At 39.6% G+C, this 13,310-nt stretch overlaps 1 pseudogene; it reads right to left on the reverse strand.

The window, feature by feature from the left end:
- Window positions 1-13,096, reverse strand: part of LOC107697660 (usherin-like) — a 241,341-nt pseudogene extending 228,245 nt beyond the window's left edge.
- Between the last annotated feature and the right edge of the window lie 214 nt (window positions 13,097-13,310).

Below are 13,310 nucleotides of genomic sequence, written 5' to 3' on the forward strand. Positions count from 1 at the left end.
AAAGAGTTTGTGTGAACTTTAATGTAAGGACTTAAATATTCATATGTAGCTCACATTAAGCTATCGTATGGCTTCAGAAGTAACACAGAATAATTCGCACAATCGGGAAAAAAAAAGAAGAAAAATGTTTTTTTCTGGGATTTGGATCGGCTCTCTCGATACCCGATCCGAGAAAAATGGCACTATCGGAGCCGATACCCGATACCCGATATGAATATCGGATCGGCGCATCCCTAGTATAAATATAAATAAAGCACACACACACACACACAAATTTGTATTGCACAATGGGAGAACATTTAACTGTTCATGCGGTAGATTGCCTATAGCCTATATATATATATATATATATATATATACCAAAAATACAGAAAAAAATGTAATTTTGTGAAATAGCATATTATTGCAATTTAACAAAACAGTTCTCTATTTTAATATACTTTAAAATATAATTTATTCCTGTGAAGCAAAGCTGAATATTCAGCATTATTATTCCAGATTTTAGTGTCACATAATCCTTCAAAAATCATTTTAATATGCTGATTTATAATCAATGTTGGAAACAGTTGTGTTGCTTAATATTTTTTGGGACCTGTGATATTTTTTCAGAATTCTTTGATAAATAAAAATTGTCTTCTTTTTTTCTTTTCTTTTTTAAAGAAAGTTTTAGAATACTTTTATTCAGCAAGGATGTGTTAAATGGATAAAAAGTGATATTGTTAGAAAAGATTTCTATTTTGAATAAATTCTGTTCTTTTTCATTTTTAATTTTGTTTATGGAACACAGGTTCCAAAAAAATATTAAGCAGCACAACAGTTTCAACACTGATAATAAATCAGAATAATATATATATATATATATATATACACACACACACACACACACACACACATACATGCATACACACAAAGGTAACTAAAATATTCACTCAAAAAGTTTGCTAATACTCTTTTTTTTCATAATAATTTATTTTCTATTATATAATTATTTAAAAAAATTATTTATAAAAATATAATAAAATAAAATAAAAATAAAGGTAATATCAGCATTCACTTCAAGAGGTTGATAATTCTACAATTTGTTAAAAGAAGAAATTAACATTTCTTATATAATGTAAAATCATTAAGCATTGTAGCCCTTCAAAATCATGAGATGTTTAAGCAGTTAAAATGTTGATATAACCTTTATGGAATTGAAAATCAGACCAAGTAAGTGAGCAAATATATCACACACTTGCAAGATTACAAGTCTCGAACAACCATCAAAGTGAAATAACCTATCCCACATTTCATGTAGGCTCTCATTATTTATTACCACCAAAGATGAAATATATAATTGAGCCAATATAGTGCACATGCGACGTTTTCGGTTTTGATGAATTGCCGTTTATTTAGAAATGCCGGAAATGTTTAACATACCGGGACGTTTTAGCACCTGACTTATTGCCGTCTGGCTTTATTTATGTAGTGCACTGAGTGCTGGTGTGTTCATATGACTTTGCTGTACACTTTACAGATTGTGGATGTGGGGGCAGCGTGCCACAAGCTACCCATCCATCTCCTGACAGGCCTCAGATCCAGGAGTGTACACTTCATTTTTTCCTCTACCCATCCCTCTCGCGCCTTTCACTAGCAATAAGCACATGCTAACTAGGCAGAAGGGCAGCGGCAGCTAAACAGAGGAGACGTAATCAGCTCCGCCACATCTGCAAAGAGCCGCGACCCCGCAGCTATGACAGATTACAGGACTCCGTTGCGGCCACACAATCCATTTGATCTGTCTGACCAGCGCGGACGATTTCCGGGATGGTTCTCGCCCCATGGCCTTACGCCCGTCTGTCATTGTTACTCACGCCCGGTCTGAGAGACATAATATACAGTGAAATTGCTCATATTGACTTATGGCCATTACCAGTTTCGCAAGAAGCGATGCCACTCAGCATTGCCCCTTTTGATTTATATCCATCCACCGCTGATCTTCTCTGACTTTAATCTAAATAAAGACTCCTGAGAAAACTTGCCAAGGAAAGCCCATCTCTGGGCAAACGATTAATTCCGTCTGACATTGATGTGCTGAAACGCATATAAACGCCTTGACGGACCAGATTAAACAATGCTCTGCACGTCATAGCTGAGGGTTCTCAAAAGGCCAGCGTATTTTCCTCTTGATACGCCACGTAATTTAAAACCAGTATATTCACAAGTACTGCAAGATGTGCCGCTCATGTCCTATAGAAGTCAACTCCAAGAGCTTAAAGCTGCAAAGACTCTAATTTCCTGTCAACACTTTGGGGTGATTTATTCGCCACTCATGGCCTCCGGTGCCAGTGGACAGTGAGCTGGGGAAAGGTGGAAGCTCTCCTTGCCTCCATCCACCTTGTTTCACCTTCACTTGCGCTGCCAATCAGTCTCCATCACTCTGGGTGGCATGAGAAGCTCTGAAAGGTCAGCTGACCCGCTGCCAGCTCCCCTGCCAGAGCCAGAGGGCAGCCTGATAGCAGCGCTGATGTCTCCTCTGCTAGAGATTTACTCCTGTGCTTTGGTAAATTTTTTTCAAAGCACACCTTTATCTACAAAGATAAACATCTGTTTGACATTCTTGATATTTCAATTTAGAATTTGAAATGCATATTTTTTATGTGAAAAGCAATGAACAACAGACGTGATTCTATTTGCAACTGCAGCTTACAACAACAAGAAGTGAGGACTTGGAGTCTATCTGTGTTAAAAACTGTATTACTAAACATATACTGTGAAAGGGAGCTGCCTACAGGCCTTTATTATCCTGCATGATCTTTTTTTTTCCTCACACAGATAGTTTGACTCCAGGCAGCCAGCTACCCTTCGCCAACCTCACCACCCCAGTTTTAGTGGTCCTCTGGCTCAAAGGGCCCTGGGCCACGGGCTGGCTGGCCTACTTATCTTTGGGTGGGGTGAAGTTCACGCAGGGTGATGAGGCATGTGCACATTCGGGTTAAGAGCTTGAGACTCGACAGCTCTTGGCCAAAACAAATGTCCCCGGAGAACGAGCGTCTGCCACAGAGCAAGCCTCTGCGATCGAAATGGCACGGCCAAGGCCTAGACCCTTGTGGAAGCTCTAATTGTGCGTGAAAATGTTCATTAACTTGTGGAATTCTCACGAACTTCGAACAGCCAAAGACAACATATAAACAGCCACAAGAGCACAGTTTTAGATCGCTTCCCACAGGAGCTGCAGTGTTATAAACAATGCTGTTCAATAAATAAGAGGATATTGTTGAGTAAATGAAAAGAATTTTAGATAGGATGTTGCTACTTTCTTGTCTATTTCTGCTCTTTCAATGAAAATTGTGCCAAATGATATTAAGCAGAATTAACAGGTGCATGTCTCTGAGCAACTTTGAAATGAATCAGTTGAGCGATCTATTCTAATGATGCACTTATGATGCACAAATGATGTGTTTGTCTTCTGCAAGAATCAGTGTTTAAGGCTGGAATGCACTACATGACTTTTGGTTTGGTTTTACCCCGATTCAGAGTTTGGAGCCACTCTGCCGTTTTGAGCTGGCAGATTTAATAGAAAATCACATAGTGTATGATGGTCACAGACTCCGATTTCTTTTAGCTTCAGACTATGATTACATTCAGTCAGAGGATATCAAACATGTTTGATATTTTCAGCCGATTTTAGAGCACACATTGTCTTCATTTGTCAAGCATCTCCTGGCATCAAGGCACACATTTCTGCATGAGTTTGTTGCGATCGGAACAACTTTAAAATCTAGTTTCTAAGTCGTTTAGTGTATGATGGCCAGTTTTCCTCTGTGACTACTTACAAAGTCGATAAGTGTATGATGCCTAACGTTTTAAAATCTGTTCAGAATTTAAAAGTCGTGTAGTGTATTCCAGCCATTAGTGAATCCATTGATGAAATGATTCAGTGAATCACTCCTAAGTCACTTGTTCGGCTTGTGAATGAATCAATGTTCGTTTTCAAACGTTCATTTAACAATTCAATTACTCACTCATAAAGCCACTAACTGGCAACCTGCAGAGAAACTCTTTAAAAAAAATCCCCACTACTAATGTACAGACTGCCAGTCTGTCTGGAACATGTAAACACAACAGTCCTAATGCTGTTGGATTGCATATCAGGGCTCTTGAAGCACCCTCAGCCAAACAAATTCAAGGACCGGAACTAACTATTGTATAAATACATATTCAAGACTTTATGGTTCTACTCATTAGTTTAGAAACTGCATGAAAACACATTGTCATTTCAGAAAATATATAGAATCAATCGAAAAGGAAACTTTTTATTTCAACTTCTATATAAGAAGCTAAAGGGGAAAATAAGTTTTCAAGATGCATAACTCAGTTCTGTTTGACCCAAGCAAAGTCCTGTCTCTGCTTGGCATCACAGCAGCTTTTTAAATTGTAACTAAACACGAAACCTGAAAGTGAGAGCAGACAAAACAATGTCTGTGACATGGATTCCACAAAATGGACAAGCTAATGATGTCCACTCCACTTCACTAGCGAAGAACTGCATCAAAAGACTCCCAACCTTTATATGCAAGAACAAGAAGTTTTAAACATTCATAAGAGTGTGTTTTGTCATGACAGGCACCTGACACACATTGATATGATAATTCAGATTTAAGTTGAGCAGCGGCTGTAATCACTGTTCCTCCTTGGCATTTACATTTTCAACTTTCCCTCTTCGACGACTCTTTTTATGTGTCGAGACCTGTCGAGGCTCGTCAGCTACGCTGTGATACGTTCACGGTTTTGAACTGACGTGCAAAGAGAGACAAAAAGAACACTGTTGTACTTTTCCTCCCTGCCGAGTCTTATGCCGCTCGATACTTGCTTGATCTCAATTACAGCCCACAACTTCAGAGAGACAAATTAGCCACAATAAGCAGCGCAACAAACAACTGACAGGAGCCCACTGTCGCTCCTCATCCTCATCCAAGCGGGCAGCATAAAAGGCATATCACTCTTCTCTAGCTTCTCCTCCTCTGTTGCTCTCACGCTCCTTTTAAAGTAATGACTATGGACAAGCACCTACAGATCAACTCCTCTTTTCTTTTTCCCTGACGCCTTTCTAAACGCTGTAATGTTGTATTCTGTTTGAGTGTTGCTTTTTTCCTCTGCTCTCTTTATCTTAGAGTTTCTTTTGACTATAGAGGCTTCCTCAACAGGCAGCAGGAAGACAGCTACCTGACAGGGTGCTTAATTATTTGGCGGCCTGCATTTGACAAAACTATACTGGCAGTCAGTAGCTGAGTTAAAGACAACAAATAATCCCAAACTTACGGTGGCCGAGAGAGCTCAACGCGCTGCAACTTAAGAAAACACATGCAAATTGAAAAAACACCAGCAAATTAAGAAAACATCTTCATCAGTTTGACAACACACGCGCTGCAAATCCTCACAACACATGCAAACGAAGAAACGCGCTGCAAATCCTCACAACACATGCAAACGAAGAAACGCGCTGCAAATCCTCACAACACATGCAAACGAAGAAACGCGAGCGCGTTGAGCTCTCTCGGCCACCGTACAAACTGACCATAAGGGAATGCAAAAGTAATGTGAAAACGATTATAGTAAAAATCTAAGTGCACAGTCTTATTAGGCTTATATTTGCAAGAAAAAAGAAGGAGCAATGACACATGAGAGACATACAACATGCAAAACTAATGTAACGTATGGATGGGTCTGGATGGTCAACTAGTCCAGTGAATTTTAACCAGGGGTAAGCTGCTTTAAGGGAGAACTTGGAAAGACTGATTTTGCTTTGTTAAACCTATAAAACAGAAATTGGCTCAAAATAAAAATTTTAGGAGTATCAATATAATAAAATTAATTAATCCATACAAATTTAAATGATCACAGGTATTTTATAGTACCTTAACTTATTCAATTAATTAATACAAATTACAATTAATAAAGTTAAAATTCTTTATTTTGGGAGCGCCTTAACATTTTCACTTTCTTATTAAAGAAATTCAATAGGCTGCAATAAGTGTTGAAATAAATAAATTTTAGTTTGGTGTTGACAATTCAAGTAGGCTAAATAAGACAAAAAGGTTTGGGAAACACTGGACTAGTTGATCACTGAGGTTGACAAGTTTATGCTGATTTTTTAGTACTTTGTAATGAATTTACAGACTTCTCAGAAATGGATTTCTTAGCATATAGCCTTTAAATAGGATTAACAGACAGACATCCAGCATAAATTCAAGCATAAACAGGCTAGACAATCTTTTATTGCACAAACTATCATAATTTGTATATCATGCATAATCTGCATATCTCTATTTTTTTGTAAGGAGTATAATATAAATTTTAATAGAGTCAGAGTTATTTATCCTCTGTGTTTAATTTCTGTCATTTAAAGGGGTCATATGATGCTATTTTGAAGATCATTATTTTGTGTATTTGGTGTAACAGAATATGTTGACATGCTTTAATGTTCAAAAAACACATTATTTTTCAAATACTGTACATTATTGTAGGTCCTCTATGCCCCGCCTCTCTCAAACACGTAGTTTTCAACAAAGGAAAACTTGAAATCGCATCATATGACCCCTTTAACTTATTAAAACATGTATACATCCCTAAGAAATGCATCTGGTGTCTGACCGTAATTCAGCCAAAAGAACAACTACCTCATTAATTGTTCAAGTAACCCACTAACTAGTCGATTTTGAAAATATGTAATTTTACAGTCAAAAGGTCTATTTGTCACTTTTATAAAGGGCAGATGCATAATGCATTAACATCACTGTTGCACAGTTACACACAACTAATTTTTTTATGTTTACACTTGTAATGTTTTTCATAATCATATTCAAGGGACAGTTCCGTACCTGTGAAAAAAGCTTGCCAGAAACCAGGTACTTAGAGACTGTTTCAGTAATAGTCGTCAGCAAGTAGACCACCATGAAGAGTTAAGGCTGAAAATAGGCTAATTTTGTCCCAAAAATACAGTGGCCGGCCTGCAGTTTAAATTCCTAATGGGCACAGAAAATATCTTATATAGTCCAGTAAGTCAAGGCTGTCACAGGAAGGGAACATATTACCTCTGAATTTGTGGGAAGGATCTCATTATCATAATAATGTTTTCTGTCCCAGAAGTCAACCTGCTATTCATAATCTGAACGATTGCAATTTAAAGCCATAATAATCACTACTATTGTAAGGTAATACTCTCCACAGACAGACCACTCTGTTTCCTGATGATGGCCAAGTTTATCCTCTGCTCCTTCTCCTTTCACTTCAGACACAGAGATATAGGCAGCCATTTCCAAAGCTGAACAAAGCCAGAGAGCCAGTCCTAATGGGACTGACTGGTACTTTGTCTGTGCAAAGGTCTCTGAAAGCCGAGAATGAAACATGACCCAGCAATTCCACAGTTTTGTGCTCTTCATATTTGCATTGCTGCATTGGATGCGGATCATTCATTGAAAACAATGCAGAGGCAAAAGCAGCTGAACGTTTCTGACAGGAATGAAGCAGAAGCGACTGTCCTGGTGTGTGTGTGTGTGTGTGTGTGTGTGTGTGTGTTGATATGTATTCAGAGCAGGGTGTGTGAGGGGTTGACCTGCTCTCTTCCCCCTTCCTGCCCTCACAGCTGCAGGAAAGCAGATGTTTACCACTGTAATTAACGCCTTCTATTCATGCATCTTGTCCAAAGTGGAAATCTGTTGTGACATGGGTTCAGCGAGAACCTGCTGTGGGTTCTCCCGACACAATATTAATATCAATATTTTCCAGCGGCTAATTACCTCAAATATGAATGGATGGTGATTTAGTGTTGCCAGGGCAACACTACATGACACCTGACCAAGCTTATTATATTATATGATTTCTTCCTCAGTGCTAGAAAAACTATTCATCCCTACTGGCACCTAAGCAGCATATACTTTATTGTACAATATACATTCAAATAATTTTTATCACATCAAACTGATTTACGTCTGAAAAATCTCAAAAGTCATTTTAAAGACAAGAAATTAAAATTGACCATTTACATCATGAGGCATTTTCTATTGCAACAGGAAGTTGAGTTGTAACATATTATAAAATACACATAAGAGCTTGACCTTTTTTAAAACATTTTTAAAAGTACATTTTTGTTCTCTTTAATGCAATTTTCAACTTTTATTTTTTATTAATAAATCGTCTTATTGAAGATAAACAAACAAACATTTTCCACTAACAACTTTTCTTTTCTGTTAACATAACCAAAAATGAAACAATACCATCACAACTATCCAAGAGTGATCCAAACCTGATGGATAAAATGAAGCCCTGCCCTATTTCCCACTAAATATTCAGTTTGACTTTATAGTTGAATATCACATTATAAAGTTACATGCTGTTTCATGCTGTCGTGCATAGTATGTGACACATATAAATGACCACGGAAAGAATAAGAGAATAGAAACATGCTGCCTACCTGTAGAGCCATGTGTGTCCAGTGGCCTATGCTAATGTGACCTGCAGTCTTCATGCTTATGGAGAAGTTTTGATTGCTGTGAATGCCATAGTGGATCTGAATGTCATCCTTGGAGACTGTCACCAGCAGCACTAGTCGGCCCACAGCGCTCTTTTCCATTAAAGTCCTGTACATTAGAAAAACAAACATTAATGTTTTGTTGAGAGCAAATTTAAGCACTCAAAACAAGCAACATAAAAGAATATCCAAAACAGGCCTAAATTTACACTAAATATAATTTGGAATTGCATAAAGCATCTTCGTATAAAGCGCCTCATATTATTTCATAAAGGAACAGTTAAAGACATTAGTAAGCAATCAATACACCTTCAAAATATCGGCTATGAAAATCCAACAACCCTCTTTTACTGGGAAATTCCTCGCCATCTAAAATGAACATCAGTCTGACATTTATGCATGTTGTATCAATATTTTTCCATTTGCCTTTTCTTGTTACTCGAAAACACCCTCATACACTGTCATATGAAACACCATTACAGACGTTTTATGGGAAACGGCAGCATTTACGAACACAGGCCACCGCATCCAATAAATCATAAAGCATTTGTACTCAGGTTGCGGCTGGTCCCGGAGTCAGAAAGATCTCACCTACAGCCAAGCTTTTGCTGCCTGCTCCACTTGCAATTAGGCCAGGCTTCTCCAGGGAAGGCAACGTTTTAGTATTCAATACGTCTACTAAGGCAAGTGTTCCAAAAAACTACGTCTGAGCGGTGTATATTTTTATGTCATATTACCATGGGGATCTTAGGCAGGTATTAAACACAGGCCAATCAATTCACTAAGAACAGAATAAACACGCAAGCCTGTTGACTCTGCCTCGCGCCGCTTCAAGGAGAGAGTGCGACGGATGAACCGCCTTGACCGCACGGACTCGCTTATATATTTTTCAACACTACACGCTTGTGGCTTTATCTCTCTTTTCATGCTCTGCACTTGATATAAAATGCTGAAACAGTTGTTCTTCTTCTACAGCCTCTCTGACTCCATCCTTTAATCCCATCACCCACTTTCAACTATATCATTTTCTGTGCTGTGGAAAAACAAAGTGGCCTTTGAGTTGATGCTTTTTTGCCAGAGCTCAGGAAACACTGTGGCAATTTCATTTCATTGATCTAAAACTGGCCACAGCTGGTCTTGCCGGAGCAGAGCAAACAGGGCTCAGAGCTTTTTCAACTTGGCAGGACTCCTCACAGAATGTGTTCCATGTACCAACCATGAGGTGAGGACAACCAACAGCTGAGTGGGGATCAACTACACAGGAAAAGCTAGTTTGAATAAAACCATCTCTGGCAAGGCGAGCGGCCGAGCTAATCCATATCGGGTTTAGATCATACAGCGGTGTTCTAACAAGTCATTCTTTTCATGGAACGGAGCAGGCATTGAAACTGATCCGGCTGATTAAGTAAAATATTCACTCACTAAGTGACAGAAACACTTACACTGCCTCTCTGATCTTCTTAAGGGAAAATTCTGGACGTGTGTCTACTTACATTACAGTGTCTTGCTCGAGTTTCAGCCACACCATTAGAGTAAATGAGCTCGCTGGGCCGAAGCTTAAGAGTCGACGGGGAAGCCGGACAACCTCTCGAGGTCGGAAAGATGAAGCTGGTGGAATCAGCTTCTGCGCCTGGATGGTGGTCCTGTGCATCACCCTTCCAGCACGTGCCCACACTTGTGGCGAGAACGTCAGAGTAGTCTGGCGTAGAGGAGCTATACGGACACTCCTGGATGCAGAACTTCTGGATACAGGTGTGGAGATCCTCCTGAACCTGGTCGGCTTGACAGAAAGTACTTCTCTCAGGAATTCCACACGCAGCCCTCAACGGCATGGTGCTGACAGATTTATATGCCCCAATGTTCTCGAGCCTGGGGAAGTTGCCCTGAGGGGCAAACAGGCCGAGGGAGGCATAAAAGCCTAGGGTGTACAGTAATAACATAGCACCTTTGTGCCCAAGGAGCCAATTCGTTGTTGGTGGCGAGGTTGCCTCCTGATGTAGTGATCTTAAATAAGTAATGATGGTCATGCCGGTGGTGACATTTTTAGAGTCCAGTGCCTTGGGTAAGGCAGCGCAGCTTAATGGCACAATGTCACAGAGGAGGCCAAAGCCTTCACATGATAGCTAGGATTTGGGCCCGTCAAAGACCTGTAGAAAACGAAAGGGAGAAAGGAAAAGCAAAATCATATGTGAAAACATATTTATGAAAAATATTATACCCTGACACCCTTCCTGAGGCTCTTAGGATTCCACTTGATGCAAGAAAAGCTTAACAATTACTTTTTCTGGTGCATCTGAATTGCACTGAGCATGGTTTTATGTCAGTAACATCCACCCTGAATTCAAGCGGCATTGCAAAGAGAATTATAATAACCTCTCTAAAACGGTGTACAGTGAAGACATAAAATGCATGCACTAGAGAGGTAAAAAAAAAAAAAAACAGATCAGGTTTTTAAAAACGCATTAATCCAGAGTAACAGTCTACAAGATTGATGATTGAGCAAGAGCTTAATTGTCGTCAACCTCGTTCACATTACAATAGCAGCGGGCTATTTGCCAACATACATTCAACAGGTTGCTGGAGCCAAACTTATTGACTTTGTATCAGAATGAAGAAAACGAGCAAGAACATGAAAACCTGTGGGAAATTTTGTCCTCTTCAACCATGTGCCAATTATACAAAGACTTACGAAAATTAACCATGGTTTTACTACAAATAAAACCAAAAACCATGGTTACTATACAGTAGATAAACTATGGTAAAAACAAATTAACCATGGATTTGCTACACTAACCATAGTTTAACCATGGTATTTGTAGTAAAACTGTGGTTATACAAATGTTAATTAATAAGCCAAAAAACATGGTTACTACACTTTTACTATAGTAAAACCATGGTTAATTTTCGTAAGGGTCAGGGACCCTCGACGTCTTAAAGGGGTCATATGATGCGATCAAAATTTTTTCCTTTCTCTTTGAAGTGTTACATGCTCTTGGTGCATAAAGAAGATCTGTAAAGTTGCAAAGACTAAAGTCTCAAATCCAAAGAGATATTCTTTATAAAAGTTAAGAGTCAGCCACGCCTACCTAAAACGGCTCGTTCTAACACGCCCCCACATGTCTACGTCACGATGTGGAAAGATTTGCATAACACCTCCCAAATGTTCACGCAAAGAAAGAAGGCGTAACTTTTATTCTCGCTGTAGTATTGTTGCCACCGCCGTCTTGTCGTGAAGACGCTGTGTTTCGTTGTGAAAGCGAAACTACTTTGTTTGGCCTACCGAAAGAGGACGATATCCGCTTCGTCACACATGTGGTTGCCGCAAGCCCGCCGGCCGTTCCTCACTCTAGCCACCGGCCTCCGCTCACTCTAGGCCGCCGCCATTCACTCTAGCCCACCGTGTGTGACACTGTGTTTCGTTGTGAAAGCAAAACTACTTTGTTTGGCCTTCCAAAAGAGGACACGACTAGAAATCAGTGGTTAAGTTGTATCTACAACACTGTTCCAGAACACTTCAACCCAAATATTCAGATGTGTCCAGCTCATTTTATGGAGGACTGTTTCCTGATCCTGGTAGAGTAGACTACAATGCCGGCTGTTCTGACTCACAGACTGTAAGTACGTTTTTTATATTTAAAGAATTTGCCACTGATGATTCAAACGCGAGTTTTGAGCAGTGTAGAGTAGCGCTTGTTTGTCATTTCTCCGATCACAAATGCAGACATGGGTTTATGTTTACGCGGCGCGATGCAACGCAACGCGTAAAAAGACAGTATAAGTCATTATAATCCGTAATTATGTCCCCACTGGATGCAACAAATGCCTCGTTTATAATGGGTTTTAATGTTTTTGAGCAGCGGCTTGTTACTATGGTTACCTCCTCAGGCGAACGCGACTTCTGTTCCCGCGTCTATTTAGCATACTCTGACAAACTTTTGTGGAAACGATGTTTGAAAACGCTGTTGAAATAAACACATACTTATATGTAGAAGAACACATACTTTTAAGCCCCAACGTTTTATTCTGACTTTTTTTTAATTAGACTGAACCCCTCATAATGCGTACCCTGCACTTCCATGAACAAAAGCACAGACTGTTTTGAGTTTGAACGTCTTAATTAGTCTTCAGTGAATAAAGAAATATGCCACATTAAACTAATTTAATACAGACAATATATAAACGAAATAGAGGCACATTAAAGATCCATACGTGATACTGAAAACAATCTATATTCTTACCTCGGCGCACGATGCGTTCAAGGAGCGCCTGGCCACTCTGAGCAAAGCAGATTATGAGAGTTTGCCACTGCTCCTCTCCAGAACTTGAGCGCTCGATCACTCTAAAAACAATTGACCGAAGTGCTGATAAATAGCATAAATGCACATATCCGCCACGAATAAAACCAAAACACCTGTTGGCATCATTGATCGGTCGCTGGAGGAAGATGTCAGTGTTACATTACGTCTCGATTTAACAAGTGGATCTCTTGGCTCAGGAACGCCACTCGACGTCGCTAAGCAACCCGGCACAGAGTTGCACATTCAGGTGCTGGACTCCGGGAGGGGAAAGCAGCACAAAGGATTAAAGAGAGGGGGGCTGAATGAATGCACTATCTGGGGATGTCTGAGCATTATTATGCTTCAAAAGCCTCGTTCGGCACATCCCTTATTATATGAATATTATATAAATTATATAAATATTATGTTATTTGGTATGTCTGACTTGAGAAGGCGCCGACGCACTGCTACCATCAAAGTACATCGAGAGCATTCTGCGAATCTTCTCGATGACGACACAGCCG

Source organism: Sinocyclocheilus anshuiensis, unplaced genomic scaffold, assembly GCF_001515605.1.
Source record: "Sinocyclocheilus anshuiensis isolate Anshui unplaced genomic scaffold, SAMN03320099.WGS_v1.1 scaffold446, whole genome shotgun sequence".
Classification (NCBI taxonomy): Eukaryota; Metazoa; Chordata; class Actinopteri; order Cypriniformes; family Cyprinidae; genus Sinocyclocheilus; species Sinocyclocheilus anshuiensis.